This window comes from Phaethon aethereus (assembly GCF_964289735.1).
Source record: "Phaethon aethereus genome assembly, chromosome: W".
In the NCBI taxonomy this organism is placed as follows: Eukaryota; Metazoa; Chordata; class Aves; order Phaethontiformes; family Phaethontidae; genus Phaethon; species Phaethon aethereus.
Genome location: NC_138581.1, coordinates 29311654 through 29333014, shown reverse-complemented (window position 1 = coordinate 29333014; position 21361 = coordinate 29311654). Strand labels below are relative to the sequence as shown.

At 41.2% G+C, this 21361-nt stretch overlaps 1 pseudogene across 1 annotated transcript; it reads right to left on the bottom strand.

Annotated features, from left to right (window-relative positions):
* Nucleotides 1-224: 224 nt before the first annotated feature.
* Nucleotides 225-16219, bottom strand: LOC309415087 (phosphatidylinositol 3-kinase regulatory subunit alpha-like; annotated as a pseudogene). The gene is made up of 10 exons: nucleotides 16116-16219; nucleotides 8541-8643; nucleotides 7262-7356; nucleotides 6955-7135; nucleotides 6349-6474; nucleotides 5170-5313; nucleotides 4731-4907; nucleotides 4558-4626; nucleotides 2020-2190; nucleotides 225-414 (listed from the first exon to the last, which is right to left on the bottom strand). The product of its transcript is annotated as a phosphatidylinositol 3-kinase regulatory subunit alpha-like (transcript).
* Between the last annotated feature and the right edge of the window lie 5142 nt (nucleotides 16220-21361).

The window sequence follows — 21361 nt, the reverse complement described above, 5'->3', positions numbered from 1 at the left end:
AAAAAGGCACTTCAGACTAGAAACATATGTTCGCAGCTTAATACTGTGATCTCTCCAACTGCAGTTGTGAAGGAAAGCTCTAGTCCCACCTGAAGACGAATAGCTTTGATACTGCAGCTCAATTTCTTGAGTAAGGCTGAAAGGATCCTTCTCTCTCCAAAGGCCTCAGTGTTGTCAAATCCTTTCTTTAGAAATAAAATAAACAGCCCAGAGTATTAAGATCTTCATCGCCTCTGCTGTGCATATACTGGGTAGGCTAGCGTGACATTGAGAGAGTCATTGTGCTGCATGAGTGATGTGTGTTGATAATGTAGCACCAGTTCTTTGAGCGAGTTGTACAAGTTATATGGCTCTGCAAATCCATACCCAGTAGGTGTTTTGTTTATCACACAGTGCTTTACTTCTCCATCCACCCTAAAGAGGAAAAAAACCCCAACTAACGAGTTTTTACTTTGTCAGTACAGTAAAGTTAAGCTAGAAAATACAGTATTGGCAATAAATCTTAAAGTGCTAGTCACTACATAGAATTCCTGTCTTCTGTGGTGGGATAATGATAAAAGCTTAGGTTTAACCCAAATTCCCAGATGTTGTGTTAGCTTAGGGAGGCAGGAGATAGGCAGGGCTTAGCAGCTGCACATAAAGGAGTGCATCCATGTTCTGGTTTCCCTTCTTCTCCATGAGGCTCATCTGTGGGAGTGGCACAGGTTTGAGCTGTGTAGGAAATGAAGCAGTAAATAAGGATGGCCTCAGGACTTGTTGGTCTGCTTCTAAGCCCAAAGATCCAATGGGATCCGTGCATATGCAAGTGTCTATCTGCCCCTGGCTCAAGGTAGGTGCCTCAAATGTTGGTTACATCGTTCATGAATTGGGGTACTGTTGCGTTAAGAGGCAGAGCAATTTGGCAGAAACTAAACCCCCTTGCTTTCCAGTCGATCCTCAGATATCAGAGGGACTGGGGGCGGCTGAGCTTAGGTTCTGAGTGATGCCCAAAGTCAGCGTTAGTAGTCCGGTCGCGCCCAACACCTTCGTTGGACTATCACGGGTCCGGATGCACTACTAACATCATACTACCTGCTCAGCCGGACACCTCCTGAACTCACACGGCCGCACTCAGAGGTACGGTCGCATTCAGGGACCACACACGGCTGAGTCAATCAATAGTGCGATTTATTGAAGCAACAGATATACAGGTTCTTTGGATTGCCGGTGATAAATTCACTGTCTGCAAAGCATGTGCAAATGCTAAAAATATGAGTGACACTACTTGGCTATAAACGCGTTAAAAGATGTAAAGTGACTCTATAGAGATTTCTAAGTTTCCCGGGGAGGCACTTGGTATGACCAAGTGTTCGAATCTTACCCAACGGCGTCCCGATGGGGGGGAAGAGAGGCTCAGCCCATCGACTGATCCCAGAAGTTAGAGTGGTACATGACGATGGTATCTTCCCCAACATCCAGCTCTTAAAACATTATTTTATAGTGTTTTACTTTGCAGGTGGAGCTTGAGTGACTCTAGTCATACATACCTTTATCAGGATTGGTGCAGAATTCTCTCGCTTCGCGTTTAAAGGTACAGACTAGGAAAAATTCAGTGCGCACACTCATTGAGGAGGGGTCGCACCTTGGGGGGGTGGTAACTGTTGAGAGGGGTGTGCGTTTTAGTATTATAATGATATTATAATTAGAAAAGTTCACTCCAAGTACAGCACTTCATCAAAGTTGACAGGTCCTTGGCCCAGGACATTGCAAGCGCAGCTTATCAATGTACATACTGTGCATCCCTAAATTCCCTGTTCACAGAGCATGGCCGCGAGGTCTCCACTCCGCTCCACCCTCCATGTAATCTCTCCCAGAGTCAGCACACCAGGTGCCCCTGATGTTGCCAACATCCAAGGCTGTCCAGAGAGTCTCCATGGCACAGACCCGTTGTACGAGTGCTACGTTCCACCTGGTTTCAAGGCTGTTCTTAGAGGGTAAATTTCCAAAGTACCCCTCAGTGATTACTCCACAGGTACATACACAACAGAGCAGGCATAGTAGCCTTGTTTGCTGCTCTCTCGAACAAGGGATGTTCCATCTTGCTTTCCCCACAGCAGATTTTCAGCTTGGCTTCTATTGATATTTCTCACATTCCACATTCTCTCATCATAATGGGGCAAGTCCTCATCATCTTCTACCATAGAGTATTGGCTGTTGAAATAGGACAAAATGTGTTTGTGAAATACATTGTAGAGCAAAATCCATGAATTAAGTAGTCCCCCTTTCATATTACTTTAAAAAACAAAAAAGTCAATGGTTTAGTAAGATGCTTCCCTGGTAAAACTAGGGATGTAAACCATTTAATACTGCAACATTTCAACCACTGAATAAAAATAAAATATAAGTTCTGGTCCTTGTTTCTTTTAAAAACACTCATATAAATCTGAAGAAGGATATAAAAGGATGCTGTGTTATTTTTCAGAATCTGCTGTGAGCACTTCAGTACTTCTATCGTTGCTCACTGTTTTGGTAAATAGCAAGCCCAACGAAATCAATACCCTCTGAGTCATCTTCATTTCCAAAGATCAGAACACTTGGTCAGCAGTGAAGAATCATGCAATGTATCCATTACAGCTGCTGCTTGGGAAAGCTATGAGCAGTTGTATAGATAGACAGGTTAATTATTCATAGGGGAGATGGCTTTGTGGAAAGGGTGGAATAGTAGAGTGCGCTCTCTCCTTATAACCAGATTATGAGAAGAGCATATAATATAGGGCCTTCTCTACCAAAACAGCCACCAACTATAAAGCTGATTCAGAGTTATATAGAACCCTCTGAGCTAAAGCCCACCATGAAAGAAGATGTCTCTAATTCAGCTGTGTGGACACCACTTTGATATTCTGCAGTTCCAGAGCTCCCCACTTGCCCAGCAGCCTGCACTGGTGGGCCCTGCCTCTCCCATTCAGCTTTCAGTCTGTGTTTGGCTAATGTATTTATTCTTTCTGTAATAGGTTTTTAATCAGTTTTCCTTGCTCTAAGAAAACATGACTTCTCACTCATCCACAGTTCTGTCTTTCTGAAGATTCTCAAAATAGTCTACAGAAATCATCAATCTCACGCAGAACACATAGAATTCAATTTTTCAGAAAGAAGGGCGCTTTTGTTTCAGATGACACTTCCTCTAGCTCCCTTATCCCATTGTACTCCTTTGTCCTGCAAGATATTCAAATGTATTCAGCAGTGGCTCTATTTTCAACCAGCACCTAGGGATTCCTATCTTTACTGCTGCTCATTATACTGATTTTTTTTCTGCTTTACAACTTCAGAAAGAAGTCATATTCTGAAAGTTTAATTTTTCAGCAGAAACCTGAGCACTTACCAGACTCGCTGGCAAGGAGGGTCACAGAGCAAGAGAAAAGGAAGATTTCCTTTAAACAGTTTCACTTACTATTTTGATGCTATGTTAAAACCATGACCTGGCATTGTTCTTTGTCTACCGTTTAACTGATGGGAGTACCACTGGAAACAGGTGTCTACATATTCTTCATCATATCATCTTTGAGCTGTGCTAAGACTGAGTGAACAACATGGCTTTAAAATGTGTATGCCATTTTTATCCCCTGTTTCTACCAATGCAGCCGCAGCAGAGATGCACAATTTCCAGGATAACAGTAGGAGACTCAGTAAACCAAGCCAAATTAAAATAGACCACTAATGTGGAAAAAGCTAGAATGTAAATCCACAAAACAGTCATTGTCAGTGTGTTGTTTTTGCTATATGTTCATCCAGGCAGTGTAAAAGGCATGCACAGGAAATTACATCAGCAGAAAATGTTGATATGAATATTACTTAGAAAACTTTGTTTTTCTATTTGTCCATTCTTCACTGTTACTACATTTTTGATATTATTTTGTGGCCTGCTTTTGTTTAAATTTGGTCGACATTTGCACCACCTGGGTGCTTTTTGCTTTTTTTCCAGGAATGAAGTGAAACATATTCAGTAGCCAAGCCCCAGTCAGAACCTATACTAAACTGAATTGCTGAAATGAAAGAATACTATCCTGCCATTTCCCAGAAAAATTAAGCAGACCACACAACCAGAGAAGGACCGTTCTTCAGCATACACAATTTTATCATCTCCAATAGCAATGTGATATATCGATGTGGGTACCACTAATACTAGATAGCACCATGGTACGAATGCTAGAAATTTGGAAACAGCCTACCCATGCCTAAGAGACCTTCTGAACAATTTCTCTATCCATATGACATCTCTACAAGATACTAATGCTTTATGATCTTCATTTTGCTGGTAAGAATAAAGACACGGGTTAAATTCCAGTGCTTTGCTATAGTAACTTGATTATGCACTTCCCTGAATAATGGCAGAGTAGTGGGTGAGACAGTCTTTTCTAATATTTGCATTATGTAGGCTGCCATGTGTTAACAGTGTGCATTGTTACTGGAGAGCTAGGCTTGAGATTTCCTTTGTGTGGTCCTGGAATTAAATATGCTTTATCACACTTTTGTGTAAGATGACTTGAAATACCAGTAATATTTAAGTCTTTTAATACTCACTCTTCCGTATTTTCATTTCCAAGCCATTCATTTAGTTTCTTTTGCCGAACACCTTTTTGAGTCAGCCACCTGGACAATAATTGCAAATAAAATTAATTGTTAGTCACAGAAGTTGGATGCCAATAAAAAAAAAACTTTTAAAAAATGTTTTGCTAATTAATAATGATACTCACATCAAGTACTGATCTCTTGTTTTCCTCAGCTGTATGAGGTCTGGCTTAATGCTGTTCATATGCTTGTCTATCTCTCTATATTCAGCTGCTTGCTTCTTTAAATCCTCTTCTAATCTACGCCTGCTGTCCACAATTTCACTTATTCAAGACTTCAGTTTTTTATAGTTGTGCATAATTCTGAACGGAATAATGTAGTAGGTTATACTCTGATGAAGTCTTATTCGTGACTTTATATCTGCTGTTTTCCCATGTAGACATTTAAGAGAACAGATTATTTCTCTAGATATAGGTACATGTTTTGCAAGTTCACATCTACCCCATTTGAGGCTTGTAAAACTGAACAACTTTAACCTTGCCAACTTGCTTTAGTTTTAGGCAGATCTATATTTGGTATTGTTTCTTTCTTTAAAATCATACAATTTGAAATATAAACACTGACCTTTGTATTTCTTTTTCATTTCCTTCCCATTTAAATTTTTCAATGTATTCCTTACTGTATCTTTCTTGCATCTGGCACTGCTCTTCAAATATTTTTTATTGTTTCATTAAATGCTTCAATAGCTGTTCTTTTCATTTGAACGTCCTGAAAGGAAAATAATTTTTATTACAGTTGTTATCAAACAGAAGGGATGATTTATTGGCTCGTATCACAGAAACACTTCAGTATGTTGTAATAGAATGACTTCAATATCCCTTTACCAGAACACATTCTCTCTGCAGAGCCTTACAAAACAGAGAAAACAGGCCTGTAGAAAAGGCTACCATGATGAGGCTTTCCATGATGAGGTTTTTCAAGAAAGAAAAACTGCTAGACATAGAGCTAGCTACAATCTTTGTTTTGTATAAATAAGTTTTATTTGTGATGATTAGAGCCTTATGGCAATGCACTTTGCCCTTTGTACCAACTAATGTCCTTAGAAGTACATCTGGCTTTCTGAAATAAAGGTATAAGATATTGGGCTGGACAGGTCTCAAGAGGTCATCTAGTCTATCCTCCTGCCCCTACATAGCTGGTCGATAGCTAAGTATTTTAAGTTCAAGTTGCTTGCACTCCTCCACCTTTCTTCAATTATTTTGAGGCTTATTTCCTGACCATTTTAAGAAGCAGTCTTGACTCTGGGGCTGTAAAACAGCACTAATTCACTGGCACTTCAAGACTTGTCTAATAGTTTATTAAGATGTAAGAAGGAAGGATAGAGGCAGCTTTTCATTCCTGCACTGTATCTACACGTCATCACTCCACCCTGCATAGGTGAAACCAGACCCTTAAAATACTGGTAATAAAATACAGTGCTTCCCTGCAGATGTGTCTTGAAAACCTTAACTCAACTTGATGAGGTCAGTATGCAGAAGTGTTGGTAAATCAAGACAGTTCTGTGCTTGCTTTGGATGCAGGTGTCAGACCTGAGCACAGGGTTAGGTTACAGGTGGTGACTATTCAAACACGAGTACGCAATTCTACTATACTGAGTGAACACATCAGATATGTTTCCTCTTTTGAGCAATGGTGGTGGTGGTGGGAGGAGGATGGAGGAAGATAGCGGTATGAATATACAGTAATATTCTTCTAAATCTACATAAGTCTTCCACTCTCCCTTTGGTTTCAAATCCAGCTCACCTGAGATGTTCTTGTGTAGTCTTCATAGAGTCTGTCATATTCTCGGCTTTTTTCTTGAAACTGGGTATTATATTCATGTAATTTCTTTCCCAGTGTTTCAATGCTATCCTCTTTCACAACTTGATCCTGGGATGATGAGCAGAAGGAAAGATATTCCGTAAAGAAACAATTATATTGCACAGATTTTCAGGATAAAACTGCTTAAAAATGACCAGATAGTTACATGGTAAATGTGACTTCTCTTTTATCAATATGGAGATATGATATACTCTATGCATAATATGCATAATAGAAATAAAATTAATGACAAAAATAATTTTTCATTGCAAGTGTTCAGTTTTATACTGAAAATTATATATTTCATCATTAATGATGGGGATATTTATTAACATAAGTTCATTTCTTAATAATGTATCTGCAGTATTTAAAGTTTTAATTATTTATATGCAAATTGTGGAGTTCATTTTAAACAAAAACATCCATTTTTATACCCACTTTATTTTTTCAAATATTAACAGAGCTGAAGTTCTTCATGATAAATGACTCCCCAGTCTGCAGTAATTTCTCTGTATTTAAGTGTAACACAAAGAAAATAGACCAAATTACCTGCTGGTACTTAGATACTGGATACAGTAATTTTACATCCAGTTTAGGATTATACTGGGCTAGAGATTCATTCTGGTAGTGGTTTATTAGCTCAACCACAAAGTTGAAAGTTAATGGGTCAGAAAAGCCATATTTCCCATCTTGGTGAAATATTTTGATTAATTTGTTATTTCCTCCTTTCCTGCAAATAAAGTTTGTTGAAAAGTCAGGCATACTTCAAATACGATTTCCTAAGAAACACTGAATTTTAAATGCAGTATTGCATTTTACTGTCAAGTATTATAGACCTAGCGTAATTATCTTTTACCTTAGCGTGTGTAGTCCCCATGCATTTTGGTTGAAGCATCTCATACCAAAAAGGTACCATCAGCAGTGTCTCAAAGCTTCTCATTTACTTCTTCTCTAAAATGAAAGCAAAAGTAACCAATCATTTCAGCTACTTCTCAATCATTTACCTTCCCGCTGTGTTCTAAATTATTCTAAAATAACTGGTTTTTATAAGCTGCCTCGATCTCCATATTAATACAGTTATTTAATAGCTTATTTAACAATACTAGAGAACAACTGGGATATAAAAAACACAGAATCACAGAATCACTAGGTTGGAAAGGACCTTCAAGATCATCAAGTCCAACCATTAATCCAGCGCCACCATATCCTCTAAACCATGTCCTGAAGTGCCACATCCACACGTTTTTTGAACACTTCCAGAGATGGCGACTCCACCACCTCCCTGGGCAGCCTGTTCCAATGCCTGACCACTCTCTCGGTGAAGAAATTTTTCCTAATATCCAATCTAAACCTCCCCTGGCGCAACTTGAGGCCATTTCCTCTCGTCCTATCACTAGTTAGTTGGGAGAAGAGACCAACACCCTCGTGGCCACAACCCCCTTTCAGGTAGTTGTAGAGAGCGATAAGGTCTCCCCTCAGCCTCCTCTTCTCCAGACTAAACAACCCCAGTTCCCTCAGCCGCTCCTCATAAGACTTGTGCTCCAGACCCCTCATCAGCTTCGTTGCCCTTCTTTGGACACGATCCAGCACCTCAACATCCTTCTTGTAGTGAGGGGCCCAAAACTGAACACAGTATTCAAGCTGCGGCCTCACCAGGCATATTCTATGTCCTCTCTCTGCGGGAAACGGTCTTTCTGCTTGTTCATACAAGCCTGCACAACTGGAGTAGCCAGTGCTGGTCCAATGTATCTATATATAATAGAGTTAAAAATGTTGCTAATATATGGCACTTGTTAGTCTGGCTTGTTAACTATTGTGCCTACAGCTGAGGTTCTGGATGAAAGAAGAAAATACTTATTTCTTGGTGTTGTCCTTTCATGCCAGCATTTCATATAGCTGTCTTAAAATAACAGAACAATCACCAAACCATTTCACATATTACATTCTAACTGACTGCCAGTAACCTTTTAGTCATGTTTGGAATAAAACCAACTGTAATATGTTTGTGTTGAAAATATCCTAAAAATGGCTCTTAGAACTGTAACTTTTCTATACTTAAGAAGAATACATACACACAGAATAACAGCAAGAACATAAAGCCAAACATAAGAAATACACGTCTTGATCTGATTTACCTTGAGATATCTCCCCAGCACCATTCAGCATCTTGTAATGACATGTTGTTATTCATGCTGTTGTTAGTTACAGTATTAGGTTTCGGTGGCTTAGGAGGCAGTGCTGCAGATGAAGGGGGAAAAAGTTGATTATAATTCATTGAAAACCTGACCATATATTCCTTGAAATTACACATTATTACATGAATGAGAAAAAAAATAGTTACAAACCAGAATTTTCCATCACTAACAGTCTTTAAAAGTCATTGAAGGAATCAAGATATTTTACTGAAAACAATATATTTAAACAAGAAAGATATACTGTTTCAAAAAAGTATGTTAGTCTTGCAATAATATATTTTAAGTGAAATATAACATCATACTCATCTCCTCCCCCTGTGAAGAAAGCATTTGAGAAAAAAAAAATCTGAAGTTTGCTTTTACCTTCTTCCACTATCTTCAGGTGAATATAAATAATAAAAGATTAAATTTTTTTTTCTCCTGTGTAATGGTCTTAGAGGAACATTGCTGCTTCCTCACCTAGAAGTTGAGTAACAAAAGATGCAAAAACACAGCAATACTGTTTATTTTAAGAATTGGGATTCTGTTTTCCTCAGCATTCTGTGCGATGATTTGCCAAAAAACACTTTAAGAAACCCATCTGTGACCCAAATATGCCTTCTATTAATCTTAGTATTCAACAGAATAAATTGTATTCCAAATGCCAGGACTGATTTAAAAACATATCCCCCTTTTCTCAATGTCAAAGCTGCATATATATACCAGTGAGTGCCAGAGAAGATACTGCAGCACTCCTGACTTGATAGCAAGGGGGAAATGGAATTGGGATTAAAAATCAATCCAGCTTTTGTAGTTTTCCAGTAAGTACAACACTCCTTATGAACACCTCTGTCTATATATTATGACTGGCTACAAAAGACAATGTTTTTAAAGTTGCAATGAATATCAAGAAAGCATAATTTTTATATGATATGAAAAAATGATGCGATATCAGGTATTTAATTAATATTGCTAGATTTTAAAATCTGTTTTTCCTCAAACAATCCAAAACAATGATTTGTAATCACTGTTTCAGGAAATAAAAGTATTATTACAGCATGTCCTTTAGTCACAGTGTGTTGGGATCACCCTGCATGGCTCGACCTTAAGGAGAAGGAGCTGCGGCACTGAGAAGCTGGTAAACAGCTGGATATCTGCACGGCTCGGCCTTGAGGAGAAGGAGCTGTGGTAAACAACTAAGAAGAAGCAAGGAATACAGGAACACCTGCAAGCAGCAATCCTGACTGTGTGAGGGGCGCGTGGACAGCGCGTGATATTTTGTATATAGCCAATTGCAATAATGTGTGTAACCAGTTGTAACCAATCATGAGTGTGTGCGCAGTGACTAAGCGAAAATTATGATATATATTGGAGTCAGACAAGACAATAAATGGCTTTGGAATATAACTCTCATAGAGTTGTGAAGTCCATCCTTCTCCTGCAACTGGTGACCCCGACGTGATACGATCTCTGGGATCTCATCGTTGAACACCGGTCGAGCGCAGAGGACGCCGCGGGAGAAGCCCGGTTGGAAGAATTGCAGTCAGCGGGACTGACGCAAGGAAAAAGAAAAAGGAATACGTTGCAACGGAGAAGCACCCAGCGAGGTGAGGTGAGCAACCGGGGCGGCATGGGGCAGAACACATCGCATGAAGAAGGGGCGATAGTCAGACTCCTGCTGCACATGCTCTCTAAGAGAGGACTGAAATATGATGAATATACACTTAGAAGGCTCCTAATTTGGAGCCGAAAGAAAGGGTACCCCCCCGATCCGTCTGTGGCATTTAAGGCAGAGACGTGGGAGGAGATAGGAAAAATGTTATGGGAGCATATTGAGAAAACCGCCGCAGAGTTAGTGACGGCGTGGAAGTTGATATTAACCACATTAAAAGCCTTAAAGGCAGAGAGAAAAGCCACAGCTGATATGGAGGAGGCTGTTAAACTGCTTTCAACCAATCCCTTTTTAACCGAGTCAGAGGGTCCAGGACCTTCAGCGACTCCGACTGCACCTCCTGAGGTGCCAGATGCACCGCGTGAACTGGCTGGATTAGATAAGTCAGAGAAACAGATCTACGATGATATATGTGAGGGCAAGACGGGACAAAGCTGCCCAGAACAATGTACCCAATGTTCCCCTGTGTGCCCATGTGAAAGATTGATGGGGCGGGCTTCACCACCCCTGAAACCACCCAGACTTAACCGATTGAAAGCCGTAGTTTTGAAGCCCTCAGCCAAGCCCCTGCCACCTTTACGGCCCCCGTTGTCTGAGAGCAGCAACGAAGGAGAAGAGCCTGTTGTAGAGACTATAGGGAGGCAAGAGCCTAGGATGAAAGGCGACCCTAGAGAGCGGTGGAAAGACCTTTTTTTAGGAGCGATGAAAGACGAGGAAACAGAGTTACCAATGGCATTTCCTGTTAGTGTACAGCCTCACGGGCCCAATCACTGGGACCCATTTCACTGGGACTTGATTAAGGAAGTGCGGAAGGGAGTACAAAATTATGGCTTGCAGTCACCTTTCACGCAAGCTCTGTTAGATAACATATTCATGGGAATGGTTCTTACACCATGGGATTGTCGGCAGATGATAGATATGTTATTGACACCAACCCAAAGGTTATTGTGGGCAGACAGATGGTATAAACTCTGTATGCAAGAAGCCCTGAAAAACCTGGAGCGTCAAGACAGCGATCCGCTTCAGAACATTACTATGGAACAAATGACAGGGCAGGGACCGTTTGTGGATGTTAGATTGCAAGCTCGGCTGCCTTTAGAGGCCTTGCAATTAGTTGGGCGACTAGCGTTGAATGCGTTGCGAACAATCCCTGAGGAGGGAAAGAGGCAACCATCTTACACTCAAATTAGACAAGGGAGAGATGAACCATATATGTCTTTTGTTGATCGTCTGAGAGACGCTTTGAATAAGGTGTATACCAATGAAGACGCAAAACTAGCAGTGTTGTTGAATTTAGCGGTAGAAAATGCCAATGTAGATTGTAAAAGAATTTTGTTAACTTGCCAAAAGAAGCAACATTAGTACAAATGGTAGAAGCCTGCAACAGAGTAGGCTCTGCCACACATCAGGCAGAAACACTCGCAAGTGCCTTTGCAGCAGCAATTAAGCCATTTATAAATGGAAAAGGGGAGAAAAAATGTTTTAATTGTGGAAAAAGAGGCCATTTTAGGGCTCAGTGCAAGGCCACAAGGAAAGGACCTAGGCAGATTGAGACAGGTCATAAATCCTTCCAACAAGGACCCTTTCAGCAAGGAATAGGCCCAGCAGGAGCATCATGTGGTCGATGTCAAAAATTTGGTCATGAAGCCTCAGAATGTTGTTCAAAGTATCATCGGGATGGTATGAAATTGGGAAACGGGCGACCGAGCGTGAAGGCACCCCACACGACGACACAAATGGGGAAGCACCACCAGGCTGCTTGGCAAGCCTCAGCGCCCAAACCAGAGGGAGCGCCGGAATGGACGTGGAAACAACAGTAGAAGTTACCTTATGGGACATGTCGGTTTATGATGTCCTGACTAACACAAATGGACCATTAGGATATGGATTGAGTGCTTTGTTATTAGGACGATCTTCAGCAGCAAAGTAGGGACTTTTTGTTCTCCCTGGAGTCATTGACGAAAAAGGCCATATTGTGCCAACCACTACTCCTTGGAACACACCTGTTTTTGTGATCCCAAAGAAAAGTGGAAAATGGAGACTATTACATGACTTGCGAGAAGTCAATAAGGTATAGTGGACATGGGAGCCTTGCAACCAGGGCTACCATCTCCCTGTATGATAACGAAGTATTGGAAGCTTTTGATTATAGATCTCAAAGATTGCTTTTTTACAATCCCTCTGCATGAAGATGATGCCAAACATTTTGCATTCTCAGCCCCAAGTACAAACAAGGCGCAACCCATGCAAAGATATCATTGGACAGTATTGCCACAAGGCATGAAAAATTCACCCACGATGTGTCAAATTTATGTAAATTGGGCTTTACAGCCAATCAGAAAAAGGTGGCCTCAATATCTCATCTATCATTATATGGATGACATATTGTTGGCCGGTGATCAATTAAATCCGGAAGAAATGATCGGGGAGCTCGTTGAGCTTTTAAGACAAAGTGGGCTGCAAGTGGCGCCAGAAAAGATACAAGCTGAAGCGCCTTGGAGGTACTTGGGGTGGATGATCACTGAAACGTCGGTGACCCCCCAAAAAGGTTGAATTAAGAATTCAGATTAAAACATTAAATGATGTACAAAAATTGGTAGGAGACGTTAACTGGATTCGACCTATTTGTGGGATCACAAACCAAGATATGGAGCCCTTGGTTCAGCTCTTGCGAGGGGATAGCAGGTTAAACTCTCCTCGGCAATTGACCAAGGAAGCCTGGGAAGCAGTAGCAAACATTTCTGAAAAGGTAACTCAAGCATTTAGTTCTAGCATAGATCCCTCGATAGGGATCCCTTTGGCAGTAATCAATCACGAGCGACATCCCTATGCGCTTATAATACAGTGGATAACAAAGCTAGAATCAAAAGCGGACCCATTGAGAATTTTAGAGTGGGTCTTTTTGCCTCAGCAGCAGAGAAAAACCATCACCACGAAAGCAGTGTGTTCTGCAAATTTGATTATGAAAGGGCAACAGAATTATTGATATATCGGCAAAGGACCCGAAAACGATTTTAATACCATTACAACAAGAATATTTGACTTGGGCTTTGCAGCACTCTGTTCCCTTGCAAACTGCATTAGCAGGATTTGAAGGTGACATTCAGATTCATTATCCATCACACAAAATGTTTACCTTTTTTAAAAACCATGAAGTAGAAGAAAAATCAAAGTGTAGTCAATATCCAGTTCAAGGTGCTACAGTATTTACGGATGGTGGTGGGAAGACAGGCAAGGCAGCAATAGTATGGCGAGAGCATGGAGAATGGAAAGAAGGGGTACTTGTCGTGCCAGGATCAGTTCAAAAGGTAGAACTACAGGCAGTAATTGAAGCCTTTAAATTATGGTCTGAAGAACCTGTGAATATAATTACTGATTCTTTATATGTAGCTGGAGTACTCCAAAGATTGGAAGGTTCAATCCTCAGACAGGTACAGCAGGAACAGCTATATCAACAATTTAGAACGCTTTGGTTTTTATTGCAGAAAAGACGACATCCTTATTACGTTATGCATATACGCAGCCATACCAACCTTCCAGGGGAATTGGTGGAAGGAAATGCAAGAGCTGATCGGCTGACTGCCGCAGTATGGGCTGGACCTGCCCCGGACCGTTTAGGTCAAGCACAAGCCTCTCATGCCTTTTTCCATCAATCTGCCAAAGTTTTAGCGAGACAATTTAATCTAAGTGCAGGTGACGCTAGAGCTATTATACAGACTTGTGCTGATTGTCAACAAATAGGCCCAGGTATTGCGATTACAGTAAATCCCCGAGGATTGCATTCACTACAACTATGGCAGATGGATGTGACACATGTCGCTGACTTTGGAAGATCTAAATATGTTCATGTTTCAATTGATTGCTATTCTGCAGTAGTTTGGGCCACTGCACAAACAGGAGAAACTAGTAGGCATGTACAAAAGCATTTGCGAGCTGCATTCGCAGCCCATGGTATACCTGTACAAATTAAAACCGATCATGGTCCTTGTTATGTAGCCCAGTCAACCCAAAGATTTTTTGCTCAATGGGGAGTGACGCATGTTACTGGAATACCGCATTCCCCAACTGGACAAGCTATTGTTGAACGAATGAATCATTCCCTAAAGTGTTTATTGCAAAAACAAAAAGGGGGAGAGGCTACCACATCACCGCAAGAACGTTTGAATAAAGCCTTATATGTGTTAAATTATTTGCGTCTAGCAGAAGGAGAAACAGTACCTCCCATAATAAAACATGTAAAAGGAATGACAGGAAGTCTGTTTGAGTTAACACAAAATGTGCAAGTAAAAGTTAAAAATTTGGAAAAGAATATGTGGGAAGGACCTTTTCAACTGCTAACCTGGGGACGAGGTTATGCTTGTGTCATTACAGATTCTGGAACTTGTTCGGTGCCCACAAAATGGGTAAAACCATGGGTGAAACAGTCACCGTCGTCGTCGGACACATCTTGACACTATCAGGTGTCATCGCAATCTGGATGCCACCTCAGCCAAAAGAAAATGTATGGGTCAATCACACTGAAATTAGCAGTATCATGAGAGGAACATGGAAAGCTTTTAGGGCAAACCGCTCTATAACTACAAATCCTTTGGTAAGATATAATATTGGTTTTCATAGCTTTATACAAGCACTTTTTCCATCACTAGAAGTAGCTTCTATCGCTAGGAGTAGTACAGCTAGAATTGTTTGCCTTGTAACATTCTGCTATTGATTTAAGGATAGTTGATATGTGACTGCTGGATTATGGTAAGATGCCATGTGAACAAAGCCTATGAACCAATAGACGGGATGGTTGTGGCGCGTGCAGCACGTCTGGCCAGCGGGCACATGCGCCATAGGCTCCCTGTGTTGAGAGGTGGCAACCGAGGCGTGTTCCGACACTCACTGGCCACGTGTGTTGAAACTCGTTCCTCAGCAAATGTATAAATACCGGGATTTCCCGAAGAGCAGGGGGATCGGTGTATGGCAAGGCCATCGTTGCCTCCGTGGGGACGCCCACGTAAAGCTGGCACCTACCGACTGCTGGGCTGAGTTCGTGGCACAGGACGATACAAGAATGTACAGAGGGTCGATCTTCCTCACAGTCCTTAGGTTACAAATGATCCATCAGGTTTTGTTTATAGATAAACAAAAAGGGGGAGATGTTGGGATCACCCTGCATGGCTCGACCTTAAGGAGAAGGAGCTGTGGCACTGAGAAGCTGGTAAACAGCTGGATATCTGCATGGCTCGGCCTTGAGGAGAAGGAGCTGTGGTAAACAACTAAGAAGTAGTGAGGAAAACAGGAACACCTGCAAGCAGCAATCCTGACTGTGTGAGGGGCGCGTGGACAGCGCGTGTTATTTTGTATATAGCCAATTGCAATAATGTGTGTAACAAGTTTTAACCAATCATGAGTGTGTGCGCAGTGACTAAGCAAAAATTATGATATATATTGGAGTCAGACAAGACAATAAATGGCTTCGGAATATAACTCTCATAGAGTTGTGAAGTCCATCCTTCTCCCGCAACAGTGTGGAACAGAGATAGCAAAAATAATAATAATAAAAGAAATGCAAAATTTTTATGATATAAATAGCAGAGCTAGAACTACATCTGACAGAATAAAATCAAAACAGAAACAGGTAAATTCAGTAAAAATTCAATTGAGTAAGCAGACAGATATTTCTACAGGTTATGATTCTAATTACTATAACCATGCTCTAAAACACAATTTAATTCTAATTTATGGAAAAAAATGAAAAAGAAAAACTATTTGTATCAATGACAAAGTAAAGAAATCCTACATATCCACTAAGAATTTTTCAGCAGCTATCATAAAGACGAAAATGAATTAAGTCTTCCATAATAAGACTGCAGTTTTACCTGGTGGATCCATTTGTATGTAAAACATCAAGTCTGTGCCACAATTTATAACTCTTAGGATATTCTATATCTAGTTCTTCCATATTCCCAACAGTATTGTACATTTGTATGAGTTTCACTGAGTAAGCTCAGATACAAGAAAAGTGTTAGGCTCTCTTTGTAATGGTGTCTTGGAATTAATTTTAAAACCTATAAGGGGCTTCACTGTAACCTATTACATCATAACCCTCAGCCAACCATGTCAAAAGAATATCACCAGACCATTCCTGTTTTATCATTTTGTTCTACATTGATCTTAAAACATTTTTAGCTTCTGAAAGAATCTACATTTCGCAGAACTGCAATATAAACCTGGTATTACAAAGAAAAGGATTGATTGAGCCCTCCTCGCCTGCATTCCCAGTTTGTTTTCCTGACTTTGCAGCATGGTACAGTCCAGTTCTGGCAGGATGACAAAAGGCTGATATGCTGCAGCACGTAGCGTTTACACACATGTGCACACAACACGCACACTCACACACAGGGCGGCTCCCTTTAGAGGTAGATCAGTCACTTCTTGGTTTCATCCTCCTATTCAGATGCCTGAAGTTTACCATTCAAAAAGCTATAAAAGGCTTGTGGACCTACTGTACATATTAAAGATGTAGAAGGGAAAAGAGCATGACTCTGTGTGTGTGTGTATGTGTATCTATTACACATACATACACTGAGAGACATATATCTCCACATAATGAAATATGGATTATGTTTTTAAACTGTACAGATTTCTATAACTTTAATGGACACACAGGTCTGATATACCTGATATTATTATATAAAATGTGCTTAATGCAGAGATGCCTTCCCCCCCTTATCACTTTGCAATAAAATACAATTCCAATCAATCTGAACTAACTCATTTTGAAATCTAAAAATCAAATATTGTAGTCTTACATTCAGCAGACTTTCTTCAACCATGGAAGAAAGTCAAAACTGAGCAAGATCTTGAAAAATTATTTTGCTGAACATAAAAAGCCAGTCTGTCAGGATACAACAAGATTTAGTCTCCCTTTTCACACTGTTTCTCTACCCTGTTCTCATTGAGATATTTATCAAGTTAATTGTTTTTAAAAGCAAGAGTCCTTGTCAGTGTCTTCTTCCTCACTTGACATTATGTCATCAGTATTCTCCTACCATTTAGAAATATTCCTTCTTAACTCCCCCCCATCACTGACTGTAACTCTCTCGGACCTCTTGGAAGAAACATTTACAGAATAGACTATTCCAGAGCAGAATGCTATGTAAAGCAATCCGAATGCTTTATACTCACTATAATCTATGGGGGGAAGAAAATCAGATACCAAAAATACCCACAACAAAGACTAGCTGTAGCAAGTATCTGCGCCTACATCATAAGAAATCCTGGTGAGGCTGAAATGTACTCTCACAAATATTCATTAAAAAATCAACAAAATTTATATCCTTCCCAAATATTTCACACACATCTACCCTCCCTCTGTGCCCCTCATCAGCTCACCCCCTTTAGACAAGCATTAACATATAAGAACATGTCTGGAGTACCAACAGCTACCAAAAAATGCATGCTAGTTTGCTTTATATGTTAACAAGCTTAAATTCATTTTGAAGTAGTTTCTCCCCTCCCTGTTTAGGTAGACATGCTCCAAAGATTCCTTCCATTTTCAAAATGAAATAGGATACTTAAAATCATCCCAGACACAAGTCCAAATGCTGAACTTGGAGGTTTAGCCCACCTGCTACCTAAACAATTGAGTTGCCAAGGTAATTATATAATTTAGGTTTTATCTACAAAGACTACATTGCTGCATTTAGGTCTCATGTGGGATCAGTAAGATTTTTTTATTCCGTTGAATAAAGTCTTTCAGGAAAAATTACTTCTCCAGGGTTTCACCGGTGGCTGAATTCTGGACTGTCCACACTTGTATAATCAGGTTAGTGCTCAGCTCAGACTAGCCTAGCTTGCTGACAAGAAAAGACAGGAGGCAAATAGGCAATTCCCTATTCCCTGTATAACCTGGAGAGGTACTGAGGTAGTTGAATTTCATTCACGTAGCTTAAGACCATGAAAGCTCTACCTGGTAATCAGTTATAGCAAAATACTTCCACAAGGTGATGAAGAAAACACACAGAAATTCAAAATCACTTACTTTGTAAATTATGCATCACAAATGCTCTCCCTTGTAATACAGTCTGAAAATACAATCAAATAATCTGAAAAATTAATTGGTTTCCTCTTATAAAAATCTTGCTTTAAAAACCCCAAAATTCCTTTTAATGGGAAGATTCTCTGAAGCAACTAAGCAAAAGAAAATTCTGAAAAAGAGATTGCTCTGCTTTCCAATGTTCCATAAAAATCTCTAAAACAGCGGTAACATGCAGTGAGAAAATCCAAGCCTTCTCTCTCTTCTTAACTGCTTAAGGCTCTGTGCTGTGTAGAAGGTATCCACTTACTCTGGTTCATCATTAAAAAGTGAACCTGACTTTAGTACTGTAAGAAAAAAAAAAAAGAAACCACCACCCTCAGTAGCTTGCACATTTCTCTCAGATAAAGATCTCAGTTTCATTATTAACTTGGGTAAGTTCATATATTTGCTGAGCATGGGATTTCAGGTGGGGGAGGAGGAGCCAGATTCAAAGTAAAAATTGTCAGCAGCTAATAAGTGGCCAATGCAGGGCTAACTTTCTCATTTTAGCTAAGTAAATGAGAAGACCATTGTAAGAGGCTGTCACTGACTGCTGAGTGCAGTATAAAAGTTGAGAAAAGTACCATGAACAGCCAAATACAGAAAGTGGCTAACTAACCCCAGAAAAAAAAAACCAGAATCAAAATCTTCCTTGAAAAGAACTGTATCTCTCCAAGCATCCCTGTACAAGCAAAATAGCCTGCTTGCAAGCACAGCATCACATCCTACACACTCATGTGGCATCATAAATACAGGTGTTCCTCGAAGATCCTTATCATGGAGCTGTGAGGCATTTTATCCATTTTCCATAAACTGAAAGTAGTAGAAAAAAACACCTGTCCGTATCTATCTGGTACATCAGGGCTGTTGATTTCTTGGGCAGGCAGGTGTGAAAAGGGATTGTACAGAGAGGGAGCAGTTTAGGTTAAATATATTTTCCTTGCCTTAGTGTTTGGTGGAGATCAGACTTGCTGAAGGAACAGAACAGCAACTAAACAGCCTGCTCCCCTTTGCCTACAGAGGTTAACTTCTTTGCCTGCTATATTTTACAATGAAATAGATCCAAATTGAAAGGAGAAGCAGACCACAAGATTTAATTCAGAGAAAGAAGGGAAGGGGATTAATATTTTCCTCCCACTTGTTGGAAACAATGAGAACTTGCCAAGTCAGAAAGGCCTACCCCCCATATCACGACCACCCCCATGAGGAAGAAAAGACGGGTTATAGTTGTAGACGACTCCTTTCTGAGGGGAACAGAGGGTCCAATATGCTGAACAGACTCTTCTCTTAGGGAATTCTGCTGCCTCCCTGGGGCCCAGGTTAAGGACATCAACTAAGAAACTTCCTAGCCTGATACAGTCATCAGACTATTGCCCACTACTGCTCTTCCATGTGGGTGGCAATGAAGCTGCAACGCATAGACCAAGGGCGATCAAGAGACTTCAGGGCCTTGGGATGGTTGGTAAGGGAATCTGGAGCACTGGTTATTTTTTCCTCTCTCCTTCCAGTTGCGGGCAGCGACATAAGAACAAACAGACGGGCCCAGCCTATTAATACATGGCTCACTGACTGGTGCCACCACCACAGTTTCAGGTTTTTCAGTATTGGGATGGCCTACACAGCACCTGGCTTACCAGCATCGGATAGGATTAACCTTTCTCAAAGGGGGAAGAGGGTCTTTGCTCACAAGCTAGTGGGGCTTATTGATAGGACTTTAAACTAGACTTCAAGGGGAAGGGGAATAATATCAGGCTTGCCCGTGACAAGCTGAGGGATGACACACCAAGATAAGAGGAAAGGGGTGCTAGCAAGGGCCCTCAGCCTGTTTCTCTGAGACATGCTGGGTACACTGGAGCACACTTTGAAGTCTCACAGAGAGCAGCCAGGGGCGCCTGAGGTAACAGGAGCCAACAGGGAAACACCAGTGAAATACCTCAAAGGAACTAAGGGGTGTTCCTCTAAAAAGGTGACATGGCTGACAGCCCAGCTGAAGTGCCTCTACACCAATGCACGCAGCATGGGCAACAAACAGGAGGAGTTGGAAGCCACTGTGCTGCTAGAAAGCTATGACCTGGCTGCCATTACAAAAACTTGGTGGGATGAATCCCACAACTGGAGTGTGGCTATCGATGGCTACAGGCTGTTCAGAAGGGACAGGAGAGGAAGGAAGGAAGGGAAGAGGTATTGCCCTCTACATCAAGAAATGGATAGAGTGCGAAGAGCTGTCTCTGAAGAATAGCCACGAGCAGGTTGAAAACTTATGGGTAAGAATCAGGGACCGAGGCGACAAAGGGAACCTTGTGGTTGGTGTATACTACAGGTTGCCTGATCAAGGGGAGCCTACTGACAAAGCCTTCTTACTCCAGATACAGGAGGCATCGTGCTAGCAGGCTCTTCTCACCCTGCTGGGGGACTTCAACCACCCCAACATCTGCTGGAAAAGTAGCATGGTGAGCTGTAGGCAATCCAGGAGACTCCTGGAGTGCATGGAGGATAACTTCCTATGCCAGGTAATAGACAGCCCTACCAGAGGAGATGCCATACTGGACCTGTTGGTCACAATGCATGTGAGCTAATTGGTGACGTCAAGGTCTGAGGCAGCCTGGGCTGCAGTGATCATGCACTGCTGGAGTTCACAGTCCTGAGGGATATGGGGCAGGCGAAGAGTAAAGCCAAGACCCTGAATTTCAGGAAACCAAACTTCCAGCTCTTCAGGGAGTGAGTCAATAGGACCCCTTGGGAAACTGCCCTTGGGGACAAGGGAGCAGAACAGAGCTGGCAGACCTCTAAGGACACTTTCCACAGAGTGCAAGAGCTCTTGATCCCCAGGTGTAAGAAATCAGGAAAGGAAGGCAAGAGGCCAGCATGGCTGAGTGGAGACCTGCTGGTCAAACCAAAGAGCAAGAAGGAAATGCACAGGCAACGGAAGCAGGGACAGGTATCCTAGGAAGAGTACAGGGATGCTGCACGGTTGTGGAGGGATGGGGTCAGGAAGGTCAAGGCACATCTGGAGCTGAACTTGGCAAGGGATGCTAAGAAGACTAA